This window comes from Mastomys coucha, unplaced genomic scaffold (genome assembly GCF_008632895.1).
Source record: "Mastomys coucha isolate ucsf_1 unplaced genomic scaffold, UCSF_Mcou_1 pScaffold9, whole genome shotgun sequence".
NCBI classification, from domain to species: domain Eukaryota; kingdom Metazoa; phylum Chordata; class Mammalia; order Rodentia; family Muridae; genus Mastomys; species Mastomys coucha.
Window position 1 is genome coordinate 22,389,320 of NW_022196915.1, and position 22,998 is coordinate 22,412,317.

General features: G+C 37.7%; 1 long non-coding RNA gene across 5 annotated transcripts in view; it reads right to left on the reverse strand.

Annotated features, from left to right (window-relative positions):
• The window catches only part of LOC116084496, an 82,780-nt gene that overhangs the window by 26,104 nt on the left and 33,678 nt on the right, over positions 1 to 22,998 (reverse strand). For 3 of the 5 annotated variants that reach the window (XR_004116132.1, XR_004116134.1, XR_004116133.1), the window contains exons 2-4: positions 9,709 to 9,775; positions 8,580 to 8,646; positions 1,095 to 1,390 (exon numbers count right to left, since the gene is read on the reverse strand). This is a non-coding gene — a long non-coding RNA (uncharacterized LOC116084496). Of the gene's footprint in view, positions 1 to 1,094; positions 1,391 to 8,579; positions 8,647 to 9,260; positions 9,298 to 9,708; positions 9,776 to 22,998 lie in introns of those variants that run through there. The other 2 variants (XR_004116136.1, XR_004116135.1) reach the window with 2 other exon arrangements.

Below are 22,998 nucleotides of genomic sequence, written 5' to 3' on the forward strand. Positions count from 1 at the left end.
TTATTAGTTCTTTGTGAATTTTACTTCACACACCTCAATACCACTCATCTCCCTGCCTCATACCCACTCTGAACCTTTGCAACTTCCCACATAACAGAAGAAAAATGGTGTAGAAGCTGTAGTGTGTCACAGAGTGTCCCACAGTACACCCTTTTGTCTACCCTTCTTTGCTTGCAAATGTTCATTGCAATGACTGGTCCGAGGACTCTGGCTTCAGCTACTCTATCAATACAGAAACACTGGAATGCCACTAGGACCCCTCTCAGACATCCTGCTGCTGCCCTGTGTCATGGATATCTTCTAGTTTTAAATCTGTAGGAACCCCCTTCGTCACCCCCCATCCACCAGGGCCAGCTCTACTCTGATAGTCAAGTGAGTGTTGTATCCAGCGAGGGACAGGTACAATGGTTCAGTTCTCCCAGTATCATGACCCTGGGACTAGTTCTTTTATCTGGCATAGGTGACAAGGGATAAGGAAGAGGAAGAGGGTATCTCTCCTTCATCTGCATTACCACACAGTAAACAAGAGTCAGAGTCAGTTCTCCCAAACTCAAGCCCTCAATGCCATCTCATTCAGAATCCCCACATTCAGGGCCAGTTCTACTGTGCTGTCCAGGAGAGGTGCAGGGCCCACTCTCCTGAATGCTGCAGCAGGTGAGAGGCATTCCTGCTCTATATTTCCAGGGCTAGCTCTCCTGCTTACCAAAAGTGGCAGTGGGCAAGGGTGAAGGAGGGCATCTTTCCCAGATTTATCGTGCTGCGCCACAGACAAGTTGTGAGGCCAGCTCTCTCACATTCATATCCTCTGGTCCAGTTCACCTATACCCTTGATATCAAGGTCAGTTTTACTGTGCTTACCTATGTGAGGTGCAGGGCCTGCTGTCCCAAGTGTTAGTCAGCTGTCCCACTCTCATGTCTCAAAGACCAGCTCTCTGAGGATGCCCATATGAGGGAAAGGGCTAGTTCTTCATTGTCCAGACCAGAGATATCCACCTGGCATTTGGTGGTAACAGATCTGGTGCATGTCCACAGACCCAAACGTGACCCCAGGAGCAGCACAGTCCAGGACCCCACCATGGTCCCAGGCTACTCACATCAGGCTGTTCTTCACTACCGTCAAGTCTCCAGTTCTGCCCCTCTTCATTGTGCGTAATCCTGTTTCTCTTTCTCTTTCATTTTCCACCACCTACTTGTTCTTCTTAGTGGTGTCCAGGAGCAGTCTCAGGAGTGTTATGGCTTACTTGTACATTATGGCACCAGGCAGGGGTCATCTTGGACATGATATGCCTCTCTGCATGGCTCCAGACTAGTGTCCATATCAGGTTAGCTTTCTATCTGGGCCCCACGTTGCCAGTCTGGTTGTCTTCTTAGGCTTGCTCCTTACTCTGGCCTACCAAAAAGTCCCATGCCAGGGTTATCTACCTTATTTATCTTAGGCTAACTCCCATCCAGGGGCACAATCCTAGATGTCCTCCACCCCCCACCCCATAAAGGGTTTCTCTGTATAGCCCTGGCTGTCCTAGAATGCAGTCTGTAGACTCAGCTGTCTTTTGAACTCAGAAGTCTGCTTGCCTCTGCCTCTCAAGCCCTGGATTAAAGGCATGCACTACCTCTGCCTGGCCTCCAGATGGAGGTCTAGTCTCTGGCTCATTCCCAGCCCTAGAGCCTATCAGGGCCTGTTCAGCACAAGGCCGGTGATCCCTGTAACTCCCTGTCTGGGCTCCCTGGTGCTGTAATCCATCAAGGAACTTTTAAAGCTAATAAATACTTTCAACAAAGAGTCTGGATACAATACAAACTAAAAACAAACAAACAAAAAATCAGTAGCACTTTCCTATATACAAATGTCAACTGGAGTGAAAAAGAAATTAAGGAAATAACACCTTTCACAATAGTCCCAAACTATATAAAATGTCTTGGGATAACTCTAACCAATCAAGTGACAGCCTTGTATAATAAAAACTTCAAGTCTTTGAAGAAAAAAATTGAAGAAGATATCAGAATATGGAACGGTCACCCATGCTCATGGATTGGTAGTATTAACATAAGAAAATTCATTGTCATATCAAAAGCTATCTGTAGATTCAGTGCAAACCCCATCAATATTCCAACGTAATTCTTTATAGACCCTAAAAGGATAATTCTCATTCTCATAAAAACCAAATCAAACTACCACCACCACCACCACCACCACCCACAACATCAAAAAAGCTTAGAATAGATAAAATAAAAGCCAGATGGTATCACCACCCCAGATTTCAAGCTGAACTACAGAAATATAGTAATAAAAATACATGAGTTTGTATAAAATGGGCATGTTGATCAATAATATTGAATTGAAGATCCAGACATAAATCCATACACATATAGGCACCTGATTTATTATAAATAAGCCAGAAATACAAATTGTGGGGAAAAAGAAAGATGGCATCTTTAACCAATGGTCAAATTGAATGTTTGCATGTAGAATAATGCAAATAGATCCATACATACCACCTTGCACAGAACTCAAGTCTAAGTAGATCAAAGACTTCAACATAAAACAAGATATACTGAATCTGATAGAAGGAAGAGAAAGTAAGAAATAACATTGAATGACACAGGAAATGCGTTTCTGAACAAAGACTGATTGTGTAGACACTAAGATCAACAATCTATAAATGGGGTCTCATGCACTAAAAAAGCTTCTGTGAACCAAAGGACACTATCATCCAGACAAAGCAGCAAACCTACAGAAGGGAAAAGGTTTTGACCAATACTACATCTGATAGAAAACTAATGTCCAAAATTATGAAGGAATCAAAAAATCAAACAATCCAATTAAGAAATGGGATACGAACATAGACAGAGAATTCTCAGAGAAAACTCAAATGCCTGAGGAATACTTAAATGTTCAACATCCTTAACCATCAGGGACATGAAAGACCAAACTTCTTTGTGATTCCATCTTACATCTGTCAGAATGGCTAAGACCAAAAACACAAGTAATAGTTCATGCTGGCAAGGATGAGGAGCCAGAGAACACTCCTATGCTGTTGGGAGTTCAAACTTTTACAGCCACAATAGAAATGAATATGATTTCAGTCAGAAAACTGGGAATTGATCTACTTCATGGCCCATCTATACAACTCTTGGGCATATACTCAAAGGATACTCCATTCTACCACAAGGACACTTCCTCGACCATGTTCATTACAGCTTTATTCACAATAGACAGAAACTGGAAATACCACAAATTGTGGATATACCACAAATGAAGAATAGATAAAGAAAATATGGTGTATTTACACAATGCTGTATTACTCAATTGTTAAGAAAAATGGCATCGTGAAATTTGCAGGCAAATGGATGAAACCAGAAAAATTATTCTGAGTAAGATAAGCCAGAAATATAAATATGGTAAATATAAATAAGTAAATATAAATATTTACTTATGGAGGGATATTATCTGTTAAGTATATAATAACCAAACTATGATTGATAAATCAGAGAGTTAGGTAAAGAGGAGTGCTTTAGTAGAGATGCATGGAAGTAGAGAGATTATCTTATGTCTGTATGGATGTGACATCTGTCAATAATAAGACTGATGGCCTATGGATTAGGCAGGAAATAGAAGGTGGGATATCTCAGAGACATAAAGAATTCTGAGATAAAGTGAGGAGTAGGAGATTTGCCCAGGAAAGATGTGATGAGACAGACACATGGTACCTGAGCACATGGCAGAATGTATATTAAGATGAATGGGTTAATTTAAGTTATGATCTAGCTAGAGAAGAGCCTAGCTATACAGCCTATGTATTTGTAAATATATTTTGAATCTGAGTCATATTTCTGGAAGCATGGGGCTGGAATGAAGAACCAGACCTAACCTTTAGTTACATATGGATCTCCCTTGGGAAGATGAAGTAGAATAAGGTTTAAGGGCAAATTGTGACTGAGTAGGGATGGGAGCAGAGGGATGGGGAGATGGGGTAGAGGAAGAGACTGGGAGCAGAGATGGGTATAATTGGGGCTCCTCTTTGTGATTATGGGGAAACCTAATGCAGTGAAAATTTCCTGGAATCTATGGTGGTGATCCTAATGAGGGCTTCTAGTTATGGGGAATGTGAAGATTCAATTGGCCATTGTTTGCAGGAAGATAATTGATGCTTCCAGTGGAAGGGTTGGGTTGCAGTCAATTGAGTTTTTGACTCGTGGAAATCCCCCAAAGAATCCAATGTGTTACTAAGATAAAAGGTTGCTTTATATACTCTGAGAGTGGAGTCCTATTGCCAAGGATAACAAACACACAGCTCATTGAACATGGAGAATTCCAGCTGGTGCCTATGTGGAGCCCTCACCTCGACATTCTAAGTCCAGTTTTTGTTTGTTTGTTTGTTTTGTGACTAAAGGTACCCTGCAGGGCTATGAAAAGAGAAACTTAAAAACAAACCCAGCCTCAAAGCCTTTAATCTACAATCTGTCCTGCATGCAAAATATGCTGGGGCACTGAGTGCACAGAACTTGTGAGAACAGTCTGATTTGACATTTGTCCCACTGAAGAGAAGGGACCCACACTTGACACTGCCAGAGTAATCAAGGACTAGAAACTAGATAGTGGTAGCATCCAGAACCTGTGGTGATACATGGGCGGCTCCACAGACCTGTTGCCAGCTGATAGCGCTCCTGCGAACATGGTGAATGTTCCTAAGACCCGCTGGACCTTCTGCAAGAAATGTGGGAAGCACTAACCCCACAAGGTGACACAGTACAAGAAGGGCAAAGATTCTTTGTATGCCCAGGGAAAGCGGCGTTATGACAGGAAACAGAGTCGCTGTGGTGGATCTTTGTGACTCTTAATAATATTCTGCTATACTCATAGATCAGTACCTTATCCAGTAGTCATCAGAGATGCTTCCTCTTGCAACAGATAGGAACATATACAGATACCCATAGCCCGATATTATGTAGAGAAAGATGCTAAATGGGAGGTCTCCATGAAATTTCTCTCCTCAGAGCTCAGAAGATGAGGAGACACAAGGAGTGTAAGGGTCAGAGAGGATGGAGGGCAACAGGAGAACAAGAATCAGCTAAGAAAGGCACATATGAGCTCACAGAGACTGAAGCATCAAGCACAGGGACTTCCTGGGTCTGCACCAGGTCCCATGCATATATATCATAGCTATTAACTTAGTATTTTCACGGGAATCTGATTGTAAGAACTACTGTATCTCTAACTTTTGTGTCTACTCTTGTGTCTACTCTTGGGGCTCTTCTCTTCTATGTCCAATTTTATTATGATGGTTTTTGTTTTACCTTATTATACTTAATTTTGTCATGATTGGTTGTTATCTCTTAGAAGCCTTTTCCTTTCTAATGAAAGATAGAAAAGGAGTAGACTCAGAGGGGATGGAAAAGTGAGAGGAAACAGGCTGGTGAGGTGGCTCAGCAGGTAAGAGCACTGACAGCTCTTTCAAAGGTCCTGAGTTCAAATCCCAGCAACCAACTGGTGTCTCACAACCACCTGTAATGAGATCTGACGCCCTCTTCTGGTGCATCTGAAGACAGCTACAGTGTACTTATTTATAATAATAAATCTTTGGGCCAGAGTGGGCAGGGACTGAATGAGCAGGGTTGACCAGAGAGAGCAAGGCTGACCCGGAGTGAGCAGAGGTTCAAAAAAGTCATTTTCCAACAACCAGATGAAGGCTCACAACTATCTGCACAGCTATAATGTTGTCTTACATACATAAAATAAAATAAATAAATCTTTTTAAGGAAAATATTTTGTTCATGAAAAATATATTTTCTTTTGGTCTTCCTTCTTCTTGAGTTCCTTGTGGTTTGTGGGTTGTTCTTCCTGTATTCCAAACTTCTGGGCTAATAACCACTTATCAGAGAGTGCATACCGTGTTTGTTCTTTTGTGATTGGGTTACCTCACTCAGGGGTAAATCATGAGATGAAAGGACTGCTGTTTATATTTATATGTTGAAACTGTTCAAGAATTAGTGTCAAGACTGTGAAACTTTTCAAATATTCTTAATTGTATAACTTTGGATGGAAGATTTTTATAGTTTATAAGCCAATTAAATAAAAAATTAATGTTCTAAAAATCAAAAAAAAGAAAAATATATTTTCAGTAAAAGAAAAATATCTATTCAACTTAATGAGACACACACATTGTATATGTATATGCATATGTAAAATGGAAGAAGTTTGGTGAACTTGGATTGCCATCACTTAGTGAAAGTCTCTGGATCAGAGTTTCATTGTCAAGTGATGATTTTGGTAGGGCAGTTAGCACACACAGAAATAATATGAATCCTGAAAAGATGGAATCTGTGTTCTTAAACGTCTGTTCATAATGCTGCTCTTGCTACTTTACTAATGGGGCTAGTGATTAAGTTAAAAGATGGCTAAAGAAAAAGCATGCTGTCCATATAATGTTCTTGCTTTACTTGAATATGTAAAAGATATTTTGTAGTATATGCTGTTATTATGACTTGAAATGTCCCCTTGAGGTTTGTGTATTTAAATCTTGGTCTCTAGCCAGACAAAGGAGGCCAGTCGAGAAGGGACTTTAAAAGTTTTAGCCAGAACCTGATTTTAGTTCTTTTCTGTTTCCTTGTCTACCGTGACGTGAAGAGCTTCTGCCATATGTCCCCGCCACTGTGAACTCTGCTATGCCTAACCTCCACCCCCCTGAGGCATTGAAAATGTATATAGTTATAAATTGAAATTACCCTTTTCTCTCACAAGTGATTTCTGCCAGGCATTTTGTCATAGTCACACAAAAGTAACTAATAAAAAAAAGTTTGTATTTAGTGAAACAACATCTTCACACATCCTATTTACATATATATCTTTCATGAAGACAGATGACAAGACCTGGATGGAAGTCCTGATCACACTGTCTCAATACCATACGTGTAAAGCTGGCAATGCATATAGTGCCGGTTTGTAAAGTGCATGTAACTGCTTGGTGCTCCACTGTCGTGTATAAAGTTCCCATCAACACACAATAGTGAAATCTGTAATTGATGGTACGTACTACCTCTTTCATGTCAGAGGGCCCACCATTCAATCCGGCCGAGGAACTACCCTTGCTGGGATGTTTTACCTTGTGAGTTTTGTGAATCTAGAAAATATTGGGCATGAGTTCTTGTTTTCCATTCAGTGAGAAAGGAAGACCTGAGATATGTTGCCCTTAGGTTGTTTCTCTGAGTTAGGCTTGCTAGTCAGTGTGGTATTGGTCTTTCTCATTCTGCCTTTCAGAATTCTCACTGACCACCTTAGACATATTTTCAGGAAATACAGTATGGAAAGTGACATCTTATTTGGGTAAGAATTTCTAAGAAGTTTAAAAATAAAAGTTGTTTCTTGCTTTGCATTATGGCCAAAATCCATCTTAATTTCACCATTCTCATCTACAGCTGACCTTGACAAAATTTATGTCTTAGTTTAGCATTTCTATTGCTGGGATGAAACATCATGACCAAAAGCAAGTTGGGAAGCAGGGGTTTATTTGACTCACACTTCCACGTTGTAGTATATTGTTAAAGGATGTCCTGACAGGAACTCAGATGGGGTGGAAATCTGATGAAGAGGGCATGGAAGGGTGCTGCTTACTGGCTTTTCATCATGGTCTTTGCAGTTTGCCTTTTTATACAACTCAGTACAACTTCCTGACTAGGGATGGCATCACCTGCAATGAGGTGGATCTTCTTTCCATAACTATTCACATCAGTTAAGAAATGCCCTACAGATGCTATGGAGGCATTTTCTCAATTGAAGTTCCCTCCTCTCAGATAATTCAAGCTTGTTTCAGGTTGATGTAAAATCAGCCAACACAATTCATTACAAAAATTACACAAATGTCAATGAAGTACACAGTTGAGAATGAGACCAAGTGGGCAAGGACATGGATCATTGGCTAAAGTGCTTGCTGCATAAACATAAGCACCTGGGTTTGGATCCCCAGCTCCCACGTAAAAGCCATGTGACTATAATACTGATGTGGCACAGAAACAAATCCCAGAGTATTCCTGAATAGCTAGCCATCTCTGGGCTTACTGAAAGGCCCTGTCCCCAAAATAAGATGGGCTGTGAAAGAAGACACCCAGTGTTGACATGAGGCTTCTTCTATATGTGCACACTGACTATTGTACAACAAATGTGCTTAGACATAAATACATTTGACTCTGAGACATATACATAATTTAGAGACAGAAGTAGAGACAGAGATGGAGAGAGACACATACAGAGTAATAAGTTTACTATGTTTCTCATACCAACACACTACAGAGCTAGAAATGTTTATGCAAAGATGAAGTTATTTAAATTTTGTGTATTCTTTCAGTAGCAGATGAAAATAAATTCATGAGAATCTTAATCTCTTTTGTACTTATAAAACATCTCTGAGAAACCTAAAAATACACAAAACTATAGGGGATCTTAAATGAGCTTAACACCTGAAAAGGTCAAGAGAAGCCAGTTTGCTAATCAGTGAGTTACATGTGTCTTTCCTTATCGTGGGATCAGAATTTGTGCTGATTTAAATCTAACATTGCTAAGGTGGCTCTTGATCCATTATAATTACCTGAGGAAGTGTGTGTTTAAGTTGAAAAGTGATCAGATAATGCAAAATGTCCTTTTAGTTCTCTGAGCTGTTGAGAGAAAAAAGACGACCTATTTATAACCCATGGATATATGAATTTTGAGAAAGCATAAACATTTGTGCCAGGAAGAGTGTTCAACATTTAGTTAGCATCTGGTTTCATGGTCATGGCTGAATTGTCAGGAGAAAATGCAAGAAGGAATAAAAGGAACTCAAAATGACTCTCAGGAGTCTAAAATATCAAAGGGGCAGAGATACAGAAAAAGAGATGAATACAGAACAGAAAAAAAGCAACAATAAAATAATATTCTATATATCATATTGTATCCAAGAGAGACATCAGTGGTAAGAAAGACAATGGCTTGCATTTGAATAGTAGACACATTGTCTTGTACCAGGATAGCCAGTTTTAGTGAGAAAGATGAATGGAAGACAGATCATATGGGTCAGACATGGATGATAAGATAATGAAATGTGAACTTTAATGAAATAAAGCAAATTTTTGCTGAATTTTGCATTCTGTACAGTTCTCTGTTGAGGGTCTGGCACATTACAGATATTTATTTGTGATTCCTATCTTAGTTAGGGTTTCTGTTGCTGTGAAGAGACATCACAACCAAGGCAACTCTTCTAAAGGAAAACATTTAATTGGGGCTGGCTTACAGTTTCAGAGGTTTACTTCATTATCATCATGGCGGGGAGCATGTCAGCATGTAGTCAGACATGGTGCTGGAGAGGTTCTACATTTGGATACAAACACCAGAAGTGACTGAGACACAATTACTCCAACAAAGCTACCCCTATTCCAGCCAGGCCACACCTCCTAATCTTGCAGTCCCTATGAACCTATGGGGCCATTTTCATTCAAACTACCACAATCCCTTTTGCTCCTTGGAATCCAGATTTCTCTGTCCCCTCCAGAGAGCTGCTCTAGGCACACCTTCTAGGAAAGCTGCTGGTTTCCTAGGGAAACTCTGCCTCCTGATGGTGTTTCCATGTATCATAGTGGTCTCTCACTGTATTAAGCAATTATCCTGGTTACTGCTGTGGCTGACCCAGCCAGCTCACCATGGATATTCATGTCCCAGATGGGCTTAAGAAAGCATCATACCATGTCCAAAGCTGTGCTCAGATAATTTTGCAGAGCGATGACAGTCCATCCGTTATTTGTGCAAATGCTAGAATAAAAGAAACACATTGTTTAACAGCTGTAAGTTTAAGAGATGGTGGTTGTCAATCATGCTTTCTCACTGGGAGAAGACATTTTTAATTAGTTGGTTTGGGAAAGTAACCAAAGGAAGATATTGCTCTCAGACTGAGAAATTAGAGTTGAATAGTATCAAAATTATGCTATTTTCCTTTATAATGCTGGCCTCCTGAACAACATCACCGTCTATTCTATGCCCCCATATCTTCATCTCAAAGGTCTTGTTCCTATGTGGAGATATGGTCCCTCAGACTTTCATCTCATTTCAATGTTTCATCTCTTCTCTCAAGTGTAAATAGATTGTGAGTCTTCTTGTCCTAGTTTGTTTTTGCTGTGCTAAAATACCATGACAAACAGAAAACAAACAAAGAAAGAAACACCCAAAAAAATCCCAGTCCAACCAATCAACCAACCAACCCTCAACCCCCCTCAAAAAAAAGTCTTAGAGGAGGAAAGGGGTGATTTGGCTGACACTTCGAGGTCACAGTGCACCACTGAAGGATGTAAGGGTGGGAGCTCAAGTAAGGGAACCTGGAAGTAGGAACTGAAGCAGAGGCTATGGAGAAGCACTGTGAATTCACTTACTTTCCTGTACAACCCAGGACTACCTTGCCCAGGGATGGCACCACTTGCAGTGGATTGGATCCTTCCACATCAATCATTAATCAAGAAAATGATCCACAAACATTCCCACAGTTCAATCTGATGGAGGCAATGACTCATTTGAGGCTTTCTCTTCCCAAGTGACTTTAGTTTGTGTCAAGTTGACAAAAAGAAAAAAGAAACTAGCTAGTACAAGTCCCCAAGTGACTTCTTAGTGCAATTTCCTATAAACCTTACAGGAAGGTGCCTTCAAAATAGACATGCATAGGTGAACATTATGTATCCTTTTCTTCAAAGGAAGAGTTTAAAGTGTGTTGGGCTCTCCAATCTGTGCTAAGCATTTCCACAAATACTATTTAATAAAATAAAATAAACTAGTTTTTATCATGTTTCAGTGAAGGATACTTCTCATCCTATTTTATATACCATACAACTCAGTCTCAGATGCATAACTTACTTTACATGACATATTCAATTTGCAACAAACCAAAAAACTTACATTCATGTCTATCTTAGTGCAATGTGCTCTATCATGTGTTGGCACCATCTCCTGAGTCACTGGCTCTTCTCCCTACCTGGAATATTCTATCTTATGGTTGGTTTCTTATTCTTATTGAGGTGAATACTTTAATAGTATTTCCTTAGGGAAACTTATAGGTCCTTTCTATAATAATAAGATGGTTATCACCATGACTATTTGCATGTAAAGTAGTGCAACTAGTATTAAGTTCAGTGGAGGTACCTCAAAAAATTAAGAATAAAGCTACCATATAACCTAGCCATACCACTCCTGAGTATATCCCCAAGGGTCTCTATGTCCTACCACAGAGTTCCTTGCACATCCATGTTTATTGCTGCAATGTTCTATGTACAATAGAATTTTATTCAAATACTAATGAAAAGGAAGTCATGGAATCTGTAGGAATATGGAAAATATTGAATAGAATTGGAAAATATTGTTGTAGTTGAGATGACCCAGTCTCAAAAAGACAAAAAAAACATCCTGTTCTTTCAAACATGTGGATCATACCTTAATTTTTAGGTTTGTATTTATATAAATATGGGTTCTGAGAGTTGATATAGACTGTGATACCAGATAGGAGACAGCAGGAGTGGGGACAGGATATCCAGAAAAGGATAATAGAACAGAAGGTCACAGGTAAACTGAAAATGAAAAATAGGCTTGAAGAATTGACAGGGTATAGGAGGGATAGAGTGGGTAAAAGTGTGGGAGGAAAACAACAAAAACAAACGTTTGCAGTATCATAAGAGAACATTTGTTGTAGTTGTTGTTGTTTCGTTTTGAGCCAGGGTTTCTCTGTGTAACCTTGGCTGTCCTGGAACTCACACAGTAGACCAGGGCCAGATTGAACTCTGAGATCTTCCTGCCTCTGCTTCCAAAGTTCTGGAATTAAACACTAGGGTTTTTTTTTTGTTGTTGTTGTTTTGGTTTTTTTTGTTTGTTTGTTTTTTATACTAGTAAAAATAGATCTCTTGGTTATTCTTATGATGACTTCTCAGTAACTCCTGCAATGTTCAACTGATCCACAACTACAAATTACTTGATTAGTGAGTGACTAACAAATGAATTTCTGATTTATGATTGAAGAAATAGACATCTTTTCATTTCATGAGCTCCATTTACTTATAATAATAGCCTATAATATAATTTGTATACCTATATTACCATGATTAGATGAACTATTCTTTTGACCATAAACTGTGCTCAGCTTAGAGTGGTTCATTTATGTTTTCAAACAAACTAGTATAAAGAAGGTAAATACTACTAAATATGTAAGAAAATTGGGCTCTCCTACCGTTCTCATGATGCCTGGCTTTGTGATTCACCACCATTCTTTTGTGGATTCTTTCTCAGTCATTTTTAGTTAAAAATATGTAAGTTTGTTAAAATATTCATCTGAGTGTATCTTCTCAGCACAGCCCAGAACCAGGAATCTGGACACTTGGGAAACTATTTTCAGAAAAGGATTTCAGATCATGAAAAATGTACACTAGCTGTTTTATTCAAGGTTTCTATTCCTGCACAAAATATCATGACCAAGGAGCAAGTTGGAGAGGAAAGGTTTTATTCAGCTTATGTTTCCACATTGCTGGTCATCACCAAAGGAAGTCTGGACTGGAACTCAAGCAGGTCAGGAAGCAGGAGCTGATGCAGAGGCCATGGAGGGATGTTACTTACTGGCTTGTTTCCCCTGGCTTGCTCACCTTGCTTTCTTATAGAATCCAAGACCACCAGCATAGAGATGGTACCACCCACAAGGGGCCCTCCCCCTTTGACCACTAATTGAGAAAGTACCTTACAGCTGGACCTCATGGAGGCATTTTCTTGACACAAAACCAGTCAATACACTAGCTTACATTTCTGAGTATGAGCAAAATTCCTATTGCTATTGTAAAAATTACCATAAATGTAGTAACTTGAAGTCTGGTCAGTTTGCCTTTTTATGCTCATGTAGGTCAGAAGTCTGAGATGAGTTTTATTAGGCTAAAGACAGTGCCATCCAGTCTGGGTTCCTTCAGGATAACTAGAGCAGAATTCCATTTAGTGTCTTTTTCACTTTATAAATGCAACTTGCATTCCTTGGCTCATGGTCTCTCCATCGTTAAAGCCATCTCAGGAGGATCTCTAATCTATTTTCTAATCAGACATTTCTGCTTCTTGTTGTTGAAGAACCTTGTGGTAAGAATGGGACCACAGAGATAGCCTACAGTAATGTTTCCATTTCAAGATCCTTAATTACATACACAAAGTTCTATTTTTTGTTTAAGGTAACATTCATAAGTTCGGAAGTTTGTGCATGACATTTTTGAGGATTCACTATTCTTCCTAACAAAATAGTAGGTGTGAGAACCCTGACTTAATTGAGAGTCAAGCTACTACCTTACATTCTCTGTGAGTCATATTTATAAAGATTTTGCTGAGTGCTTGGCATTATATTGCTTACTGTCGATGTCCAGTGTCTCTGGAAGGCTAGCTTCTAAATCTTTCCAGACTATGCCGCCATTATAGCTTATATAATTCATACCTGCCCAGATAGCCCCACAGTGTATTTTGCTAAAAAGTATCAATAATTTTCCTTCTTTGATCAGGCTTGGTTCAGCACCCTGTGCTCTCTCATTTTCCCTATGTTCCAATCACTTTCTTTTAATACTATATCCATGCTGCCTTGGAGAATGATATTTTGGAAGAGACAGTGGGACCACAGAATAAGAAAAATATTAATACTACTCATTGACATTGAATTATGTTTAGGCTCTGCCAAATTAGAATTATTTCTCATCTTTTTATATAAAAATGTAGGAATCATTGTCTCTGGTTATTTTTTTTTGTCTTTAATAGCAATAGATCTATCTTTATCATCTTCACAGATTCTACATTCTCAATGTTATTATTGGTCTTTGATCCATTTCATTTCATTTCATTTTTTACTTTCTTCTTAAGCACAGTGTCCTTTCCAGGTATGTACATTACATTCCCAGAAGACTACCAAATATGTCTCCAACCCTGTCCAAACTCGGAGGTTATAGACCAAGACAGTTAGACCTAAGCATGAAGAAAGGCACTATGAAATAGGAGACATTCTCAGCCCAAACTCAAGTTTTGAAATGAACATGAATGTATTGTTTGCCTAGTATACAATCAAACCTTGATTTATTTACTTGAGTATGGCTAGCCTACATCAGGATCAGTATTTCCAAGTTGGATCTCACAGCCTTTCCTGCCAATAAGTAGCCTTTTATACCTCAGTAAGTGGCGCAAACATTCAACTGCATTAAAAAGAAATGTAATTGGTATTCTTTACACCTTCATGGTATCCAATCTCTCTTCATCTTCAGTATCATAAATATGGGTCAAATGATCACCGTTAGGTGGAATTGTCTTCATATATGCATTTATTATTATTATTATTATTACCTTCACATTTTCCAGAGTAATATTGCCAAAATATGAAAAAATAAATCTATTTCAAATCCCTCATCCTGAGAATAAAGGCCTGGTCAAATATTCAGTAGATACATATTGATGCCTTTGCTGTATTAAGCACTGTTTGAGGCTAGATGAGTATGAGAGAGAGATAAACAAATACAATCATCTTTTGAAGGAGTTTTTTTATATTATTACTTTGGGCTATCTCCTCTCTCTCCTACCATATCTCCCAACTCCTAGTCTATAAAATCTATTCTATTTCCCAATCTCAGGAAGATTCATGATTCCTCACTAGAGCCCTACTCTTTTCCTAACCTCTCTTGGTCTACCAATTACAGCTTAGTTATTTAAGTAATGTCTAATGCCCCCTTATTAATGTTTATATGCCATGTTTGTCTTTCTGGGTCTGGTTACCTCACTCAGGATGATTTATAGTTCCATTCATTTCCCTGCAAATTTCATGAAGCCAAGTTTTTAAACAACTGAGTAATATTCCATTGTGTAAATATATTACATTTTCTTTATTCATTTTGTTGTTGTTGTTAAGGAACATCTAGGTTGTTTCCAGGTTCTGGTTATTAAAAATAAAACTGTAATGAGCATAGTTGAGAAAGTGTCCTTATAGTATGATAGAGCATGCCCAAGAGTATATTTGGATTTGAAGTCAATTGATTCCGAACATTCTAGGAAACCTCCAAATTGGTTTCTGAAGTAGCTTTACAAGTTCACACTCTGTCCAGCATTGGAGGAGTGTTTCCATTACTCCTCATTATTGCATGAGCTGTGTCTTGTGTTACTAATTTTAGTTATTCTAACAGGTGTAAGATGGAATCTCAAAGTAGTTTTGATTTGGATTTTTGGATGGCTAAGGATGTTGAACATTCAATTGTTTCTCAGTCATTCGAGTTTCCCCTGATGAGAATTCTCTGTACCCCATTGTTAAATTAGGTTTTTATATTGTTTTTTTTTAATTCTTTACATATTTTGGATATTAGTTCTCTATCAGATATGGTGTTGGTAAAAATCTTTTCTTATGCTGTAGGCTGCCACTTTATTCAATTAACTGTGTTCTTGTCCTTACAGAAGCCTCTCTGTTTCACAAGTTCCCTTTTATTGTCAACCTTATTGTTTATGTTATTGGTATTCTGTTCAGAAAGTTTTCTCCTCTGCTAATTAAGTTAAAGGTTATTCCCACTTTCTCTTCTATTAGGTTTAGTGTATCTGGTTTTATGTTAAGGTCTTTGATCCACTTGGACTTTAGTTTTGTGAAGGATGATTGATAAGAATCAATTTGCATTCTTCTATATGCTGGCATCCAGTTAGACCAGTACTATTTGGTGAAAATGATGTCTTCCCCCTGCCCAATGTCTATTTCTAGCTTCTCTATTAAAAACAAATACAAAAACAAAAAACACATGTGCATATGTATGTGGATTTTTGTCTGGGATTTCAATTCAATTCTATTGAAGAACATGCCTATTTTTATGTGAATACATGTAGTTTTCATTAGTGAATCTCTCTAGTACCACTTGAATCAGGGATGTTTAGACCTCTGGAAGTTCTTTTATTATTCAGAATTGATTTTAGCTACCTTATTTTTGTGTTTTGTTTTTATATGAAGTTGAGGATTGTCATTTCAAGGTCTGTAAGAATTGTGTTGGAATTTTGATGAAGATTGTATTGAATCTGTAGGTTAGCTTTGGTAGGATGACTATCTTTCCTAGGCTAATCCTACCAATCCATGAGCATTGATGATTTTAATCTTCTGATATCTTCTTTAATTTCTTTCTTCAAATTCTTGAAATTTTTATTATACAAGGTTTTCTTATACCTTTGCTAAGTTAGAGTTTCCCCAACATTTTATATAACTTGATGGATGCTATTGTGCATAGGTCTTTTGTTCCTAATTTCTTTCTCTGTTCAATTGGCATTTGTATATAAAAGGGCTACTGATTTTTTTCAGTTGTATCCAGCATTATTGCTGAAAGTGTTTATCAGTTGTAGGAGTTCCCTGGTGGAAGTTTTAGGATCGTTTATGTATATGATCATATCGTCTTCAAATAACTATACTTTGATTTTCTTACTTTTTAGTTTGCATCTTCTTGATTTGTACTCCTTCAGTTCTCTTATTGCTCTAGTCAAAATATCAAGTACTATATTAAATAGCTATGGAAAGAGTAGATGGTTCCTGATTTTAGTGGAATTACTTTGAAATTATGTCTGCTTAAATGAATGTTGGCAATAGGTTTGCTGTAAATTGCCTTTAATATGTTTAGGTATGTCTCTTGCATCCCTAATCTCTCCAGGACTTTTATACTGAAGGGAGGTTGGATTTAGTCCAAGGTCTTTTCTGCATCAAATGAGATGATCATGTATTGTTTCTTTTAGTTTGTTTGTGAGGTGGATTACGTCTACTGATTTTCATGTCAGGTGTAGCTCTATCCCTGACTTGCTGAGATGAAGCCTTCTTCTCCTAGTAGGTGATCTTTTCGATGTGTTCTTGATTTCAATGTGCGAGTATTTATTGAGTAGTTTTGCATCTATGCTCAGAAGAGATATTGGTCTGTAATTTTCTTTTGTGTTGGGCTATTATGTGGTTTGTGTATCTGTGGATTTATAAAATGAATTGGTCAGCATTCCTTATGTTTCTTTTTTGTGGAATCTTATGAGGAGATTAACATTAATTATCCTTTGAGTGACTGGTAGAATTATGTTCTAAAACCATTTAGCTCTAAGGTTTGGGTTTTTTGTTTGTTTGTTCTTTGGTTTTGGTTGATTTTTTAATGACTGCTTCTATTTCACTAGAGGTTAGATGTGTGAGTAAATTGCTTATCTAATCTTAATTTAACTTTGAGAAGTTGTGCCTATTGAAAAATTATCCATTTCTTTTAGATTTTCCAATTTGGTAGAATGCAGGTTTTAAAAGTATGTTCTTGTGATTCTCTGGATCCTCAGTGTCTGCTACGTCACCCTTCATTTCTAATTTTATTAATTTGGATCTTCTTGATCCACCTTTTAATTAATTTGATTAAGAGTTTGTCCAACTTCAAAATTATTTTGACTTTTCTAAATGTACCAACTCTTCAGTTTATTGATTCTTTGTAATATTCTCTTTATTTCTTTTTTATTGATTCTGGCCCTCAGTTTGATTATTTCTTGATGTCTACTCCTATGAGGTATGATGTTTCTTTTTTTTTTTTTCATAGATTTTAGGTGTGTTATCAAGTTTTGTTGATGCTGATAGTATTGGTTGGACAGAGAGAGAGAGAGAGAGAGAGAGAGAGAGAGAGAGAGAGAGAGAGAGAGAGAGAGAGAGAGAGAGAGAGAGAGAGAGAGAGTTAGTTTTCTTCTTCCCTTTTTAATTTACTGGTATGAGATTATTTATTATCTATGTTTTAACAGGTATTGATAACCCCCTTAGGTTGAAGTTTCCCTTTTAACACCTTCGGGATGGCTGGGTTTGTAGACAGATATTGTTTAAATTTATTGTCATCATGGAATATCTTATATTCTCCATCAATGGTGATTAAATATAATCTGGCTTGGCGTCTGTGACCTCTTACAGTCTGCAGCACATATGTCCAGGCTTTTAGAGTCTCCACTGTAAAGTCAGGTATAATTCTAATGGGTCTGCCTTTATGTGCTACTTGGTTTTTTTCCTTTGCAACTTTTAATATTCTTTCTTTGTTCTATATGTTTAGTGTTTTGATTATTATGTGGCAAGGGGACTTTCTTTTCCAGTCCTATCTATTTTGTGTTCTGTATGCTTCTCACAACTTTATAGGCATCTTCTTCATTAGATTAAAAAAAAAGCTCCTTTTATAATTCTGTTGAAACATTTTCCCAGCCTTTGGGCTGAGTATCTCCTCCTACCTCTATCCCTACTACTCTAGGTTTGGTCTTTTCATAGTATCTCAGATTATCTAGATGCTTTGTGTCAGGAGATTTTTAGATTTAACATTTTCTGGGAATGATGTATCCATTTCTTCTATCATATCTTCAACACCTTAGATTTTCTCTCTGATCTCTTGTATTTTGTTGCTGAATGTCATCTGTGTAGTTCCTGTTTGAATTTCTAAATTTTTCATTTCCAGAATTCCCTTAGTTTGTGTTTTCCCTATTGAGTTTATTTTCATTTTCTAATCTTAGACACTCTTAATTGTTTCCTTTAACTCTTTGCTTGTGTTTTTTTGAATTTCTTTAAATAATTCATTTTCTGTTTTTTGTTTGTTTGTTTGTGATTTCCTGACTTTCTTTAAGACATTTATTCGTTTTTTTTCCATTTTTTTTTATTCTTCTATAATTCTTTAAGGGGGTTTTTCCCAATTTCCTTTTGAAGGATCTCTAGCATATTAATAATGGTTGCTTTAAAGTCTTTTCTTCTTCTTAAGCTACTCTGATGTGGTAGGCTGGGTGGCCTCCAATGGAGACATACTGCCCTGGCTAATTTTGTGTTTTTCTGCTGGAATCTAGGGATCTGAGTTTTGGATGATTACAGGTCTAGGTGTTGATTTCTGCATTTGCCTTTGTTGGGTGGGTATTTTATTTCTTGGTTTCTCTTTTCTCTCTAGGCTTTTGGAGAGTTTGATGGTTTTTGCCTGCTTATCTGGGATATTTACAAGGAATGCCTGATGGTGTTGAAGGGTGGGATACTGGATTTCTGGTAGGTTGGCGAGTATGTTAGCAAAGAGTTCTTGCTTTAATTGGGGTAAGGAAAAGCAACAAATGGAGGAAGGAGTTTAGAAGAGGAAGATCTTTGGGATCCATTGAGATAGAGCAGGAATTGAGATGCCAGCAGGGAAGGCTGTTCCCAGGTGTTCTGCTACAGAGCTGGGGATAAAACTAAGGGATTGGATCTGGGGGAACACATAATACTGTTTTTTACTAGGGAAGACAACGAATGTAATCCTGAGGTAAAATGAGAATAATGGAAACAAACACGAGAATGGGATGCCACAAAAACAAAGTGGCTTAAAATGTCTACTTTAAGGACTTTCCTTTAAAGAAAAGAAGAATATACTTCAATGATGTGAGGAAGTGAAGTCTGTGTATGAGGAAGAATATAAGCAAATGTCCTATGTTGGAAAAGACCATAGGAAATTGAAGGCTATAATGTGGCAGAATATAGGCTATGAAAAGAGCAATGCAAAGCATGATAGGAGACAAATACTGTATGATATGACTAGAAAGTGCATCCATTTTCAAGGTAAGGTACACATGTGAGTTTGCATAAGGGGAGAAATAATAAAGAACTTTTTAGTTTATGATGTGATGAGGGAAGTGGTCATGCTGTTTTGTTGAAGGATGAAAGTCAGGAGGAAGGGTAAATTTAAAAAAGAAATATAATTTCAGATACGTAATATTTGTCAAGCCCATTGGATTGTCAAGAGGAACCACTGAGAGGAAATTTGGATAACTGAATCTGGAGTTTAAGAAATAGTCAGGTGTGGGTAGAGTTATCCGTAAAGTTAAAAGTTCAATAACCCATTCTAATCAGACCTGAGACTTCAATCCAAAGACCACCAGAAGAAAGGCAAATGGTTTAGTTCAAAATAAATTTGAAGGGTACTCTTCTCTCAGTAATAAAAATTCTCTCCTTTAATAAAAAATATGCAAAGAAGAGTAAGAAATTGAAGGATATTTAAACAAAATGAATAACTACATTAAGAAAATGGTCAGAATGTAAAAAAAAAATGCTTTTAGTAAATGTAAAGTAAGTGTTATTTTGAAGTACTCAGTAGACTTTCACCAACATTGACTATGTGGTATGAGAAAGCAAGGACATCAAAGTCAACATATAAAATTTCTTTAACAACAAAGTTAAAAGTTAACAACAAAGAGTAGAAAGCTGAGAAGCCTGATATAGCTGTCTTCTGAGAGATTCTGCCAGTGCCTGACTAATACAGAAGTAGAGGCTCACAGCCATCCATTGGACTGAGCACAGGGTCCCCAATGAAGGAGCTAGAGAAAGGACCCAAGGAGCTGAAGGGTTTGCAGCCCCTTAGGACTGATGAACAACAATATGAACTAACTAGTACCCTCAGAGATCACAGGGACTAAACCACCAACCAAAGAGTACACATGGTGGGACTCATGGCTCCAGCTGCATATGTAGCAGAGAATGGCCTAATCAGTCATCAATGGGAGGAAAGGCCCTTGGTCCTGTGAAGATTCTATGCCCCAGTATAGGGGAATGCCAGGGCCAGGAAGTGGGAGAGGGTGGGTTTGGTGAGCAGGGGAAGGAGGGAGGGAACGGGTTTTTTTTTTTTTTTTTTTTTGAGGGAAAACTGAGAAAGGGGATATCATTCAAAATGTAAATAAAGAAAATATCTAATAGAAAAGAAAAGAAAGCTGAGCTACAGTAACAAAAGGAGCATTTCTGTAAAAGACTTGTGTCCACGAACAAGAAGAGGATTCAATCTAGAGAAAGGTGTGAGCTTGATGACTCAGTGCTTTGGAGTGTTCTTCCTAGATCACTAGCCCACTTCCATTCTTAGAAGTGATTTTTTTCCCCACAGTGAACTGTCTTTGTTTCTATTACCTTATTGTGTGCTCTTGGCACTGTTTTTTTTTGTTTGTTTGTTTTTTGTTTTTTTTTTTTTTTTTTTTTTTTTTTTTTGTCCCAGGAGTATTTAGCATGAGGCCCCTGAACTCTGATCCTAGTTTATAACATTTGACACAGCCCATTCAGGAGGTAAGGACAAAATGTTCATGAACTTTTCTGTCTGCTTTAACAGACACTCAATGCAGAACAGTAGCAACACAAAGGAACCTTTCCTTTTCCTGTCTTTCCTTTCTTCATTTCTTCCCAAATCACTAGTGCTCAGGAGTGGTCAGCCTTTACATTGTCAAGTGTGTCTAAAGACACATGGATCCCATGGGGAATATGTTAGAATTGCCACACTTCAAAAGTCTCCGTAGTCTATTATAGTCCCAACACATTAAAAATCCGAAGTCCAGAGTGGGGGGAGGACTTGCATTAAGGGTACTGGGAGGAGAGGAGGGCTGATATTGGGCTGATATTGGGTTGTAAAATGAATAAATAAATAAATTTTTTAAAAAGTCCAAATCCCAAAGTCTCTTGTGAGGCTCAAGGCAATCTCTTAATTATCACCCCCTATAAAATCAAAATTAAAACATATATCACATACTTCTAGTAGAAAGTGGCTCAGAATGTATATTTCCATTCCAAAAGAGGATAAGGGAGCATAGTGGAAAAATATGGGAACAAAGTAAGACTTAAAATCATCAGGGAAAACTACAAACTCTATATCTCCATGTATTATGTCAAAGCAATCTTCAAGTCTTCAACTTCTTTCAGTTTTGTTGATGGCAACATACTTCTATCTCTTGGGCTGCTTCCACATCTAGTCTACATCTCTCCTTGGCAGATATCTCATGGCTTTGGTATCTCCAACATCTTAGGTCTCAAATGCAATTCAGGCTTTATCTTCACAGTTTCATGCAATGACCTCTCTGGACCTTCATGTAGGGACACTTCTCACACATGTCTGGCCTAAGCAGCTTTTTTAGCAGTGGAGAGAGATTCCATATCCATTTCTTATATCCTTGACTCTCAATCTAGAACTATGAGGCCAAAGTTGCCAAGTTCTGTATGTCACTACATTCAAAAATATTTTCATCAGTTTTTTGTTTTCTGTGGTTTCCTTTACTGCTTAAGTTTTTCTTAAATTCATTTTTATAAGTTGAAAGGACAAGCTGGGGTCTTGTCTTGACATAGCCACTCAGTTTATTCCCTTTAACTTTAGGCTTAAAAACCAAACCAACCCAACCCAAACCAAACCAATCAACCAACCAACCAGCCAAAAAACCCTTCTATCTTCTTGAGCAATGGACTTAGCTCCATTACTCTTTCTGATGCTTTTTTTCTACAAAAACTGCATATTTTGTATTTTCCTTGCTAAGTTTGCCCCTTTTCATTATAGATGCGCATAAGACTTGCTACAAAAACATATGACATAGTCAGTACTAGACTTTCTTAAAATTTCCTATGCCAATATCATTAATCCAAAATTCTTCAGCTTAGACTTGAGAAGATTTTGTTTTGTTTGGTTTTGGTTTTAGTTTTGACAAAGGCAGAAGAAGCCACATTCTTAGTCAAAAGTATCACAAGAATGGTCTCCAGGCCACATACTATTATTCTTCCCCTTTGAAATGTCTTGAGCTGGGCCATCCTAATCTGCATTGCTTTTAGCACCACTGTCTTCCACACTCCTGCTAAATAATTCAATTACTTTCCTAATGCAAAGCCCCAAAGTTCAAATTCCTAAAACAAGAAGCCTGGTCACGCCTGTTAGAACAATAGGGTGTTCCCTGGAAGAAGTATCTATCTTAAGGTTTTATTTCTGTGAACAGGTATCATGACCACAGAAAATTCTTATAAAGAAGAATATTTAATTGAGGATTGCATAAACTTTCAGACTTTATTACTGTCATCATGGTAGGGAACATGGATATATATATATATATATATATAGGCAGACATGGTGCTAAAGAAATAACTGAGCGTTTTAGAGCTGTATCTATGGACAACAGGAAAAGAAAGCTACTGAACCTGGCTTAGGTCTACCCCCAGAGATACACTTCTTTCAATAAGGCCACATCTCCAAATTGTTTTAAAT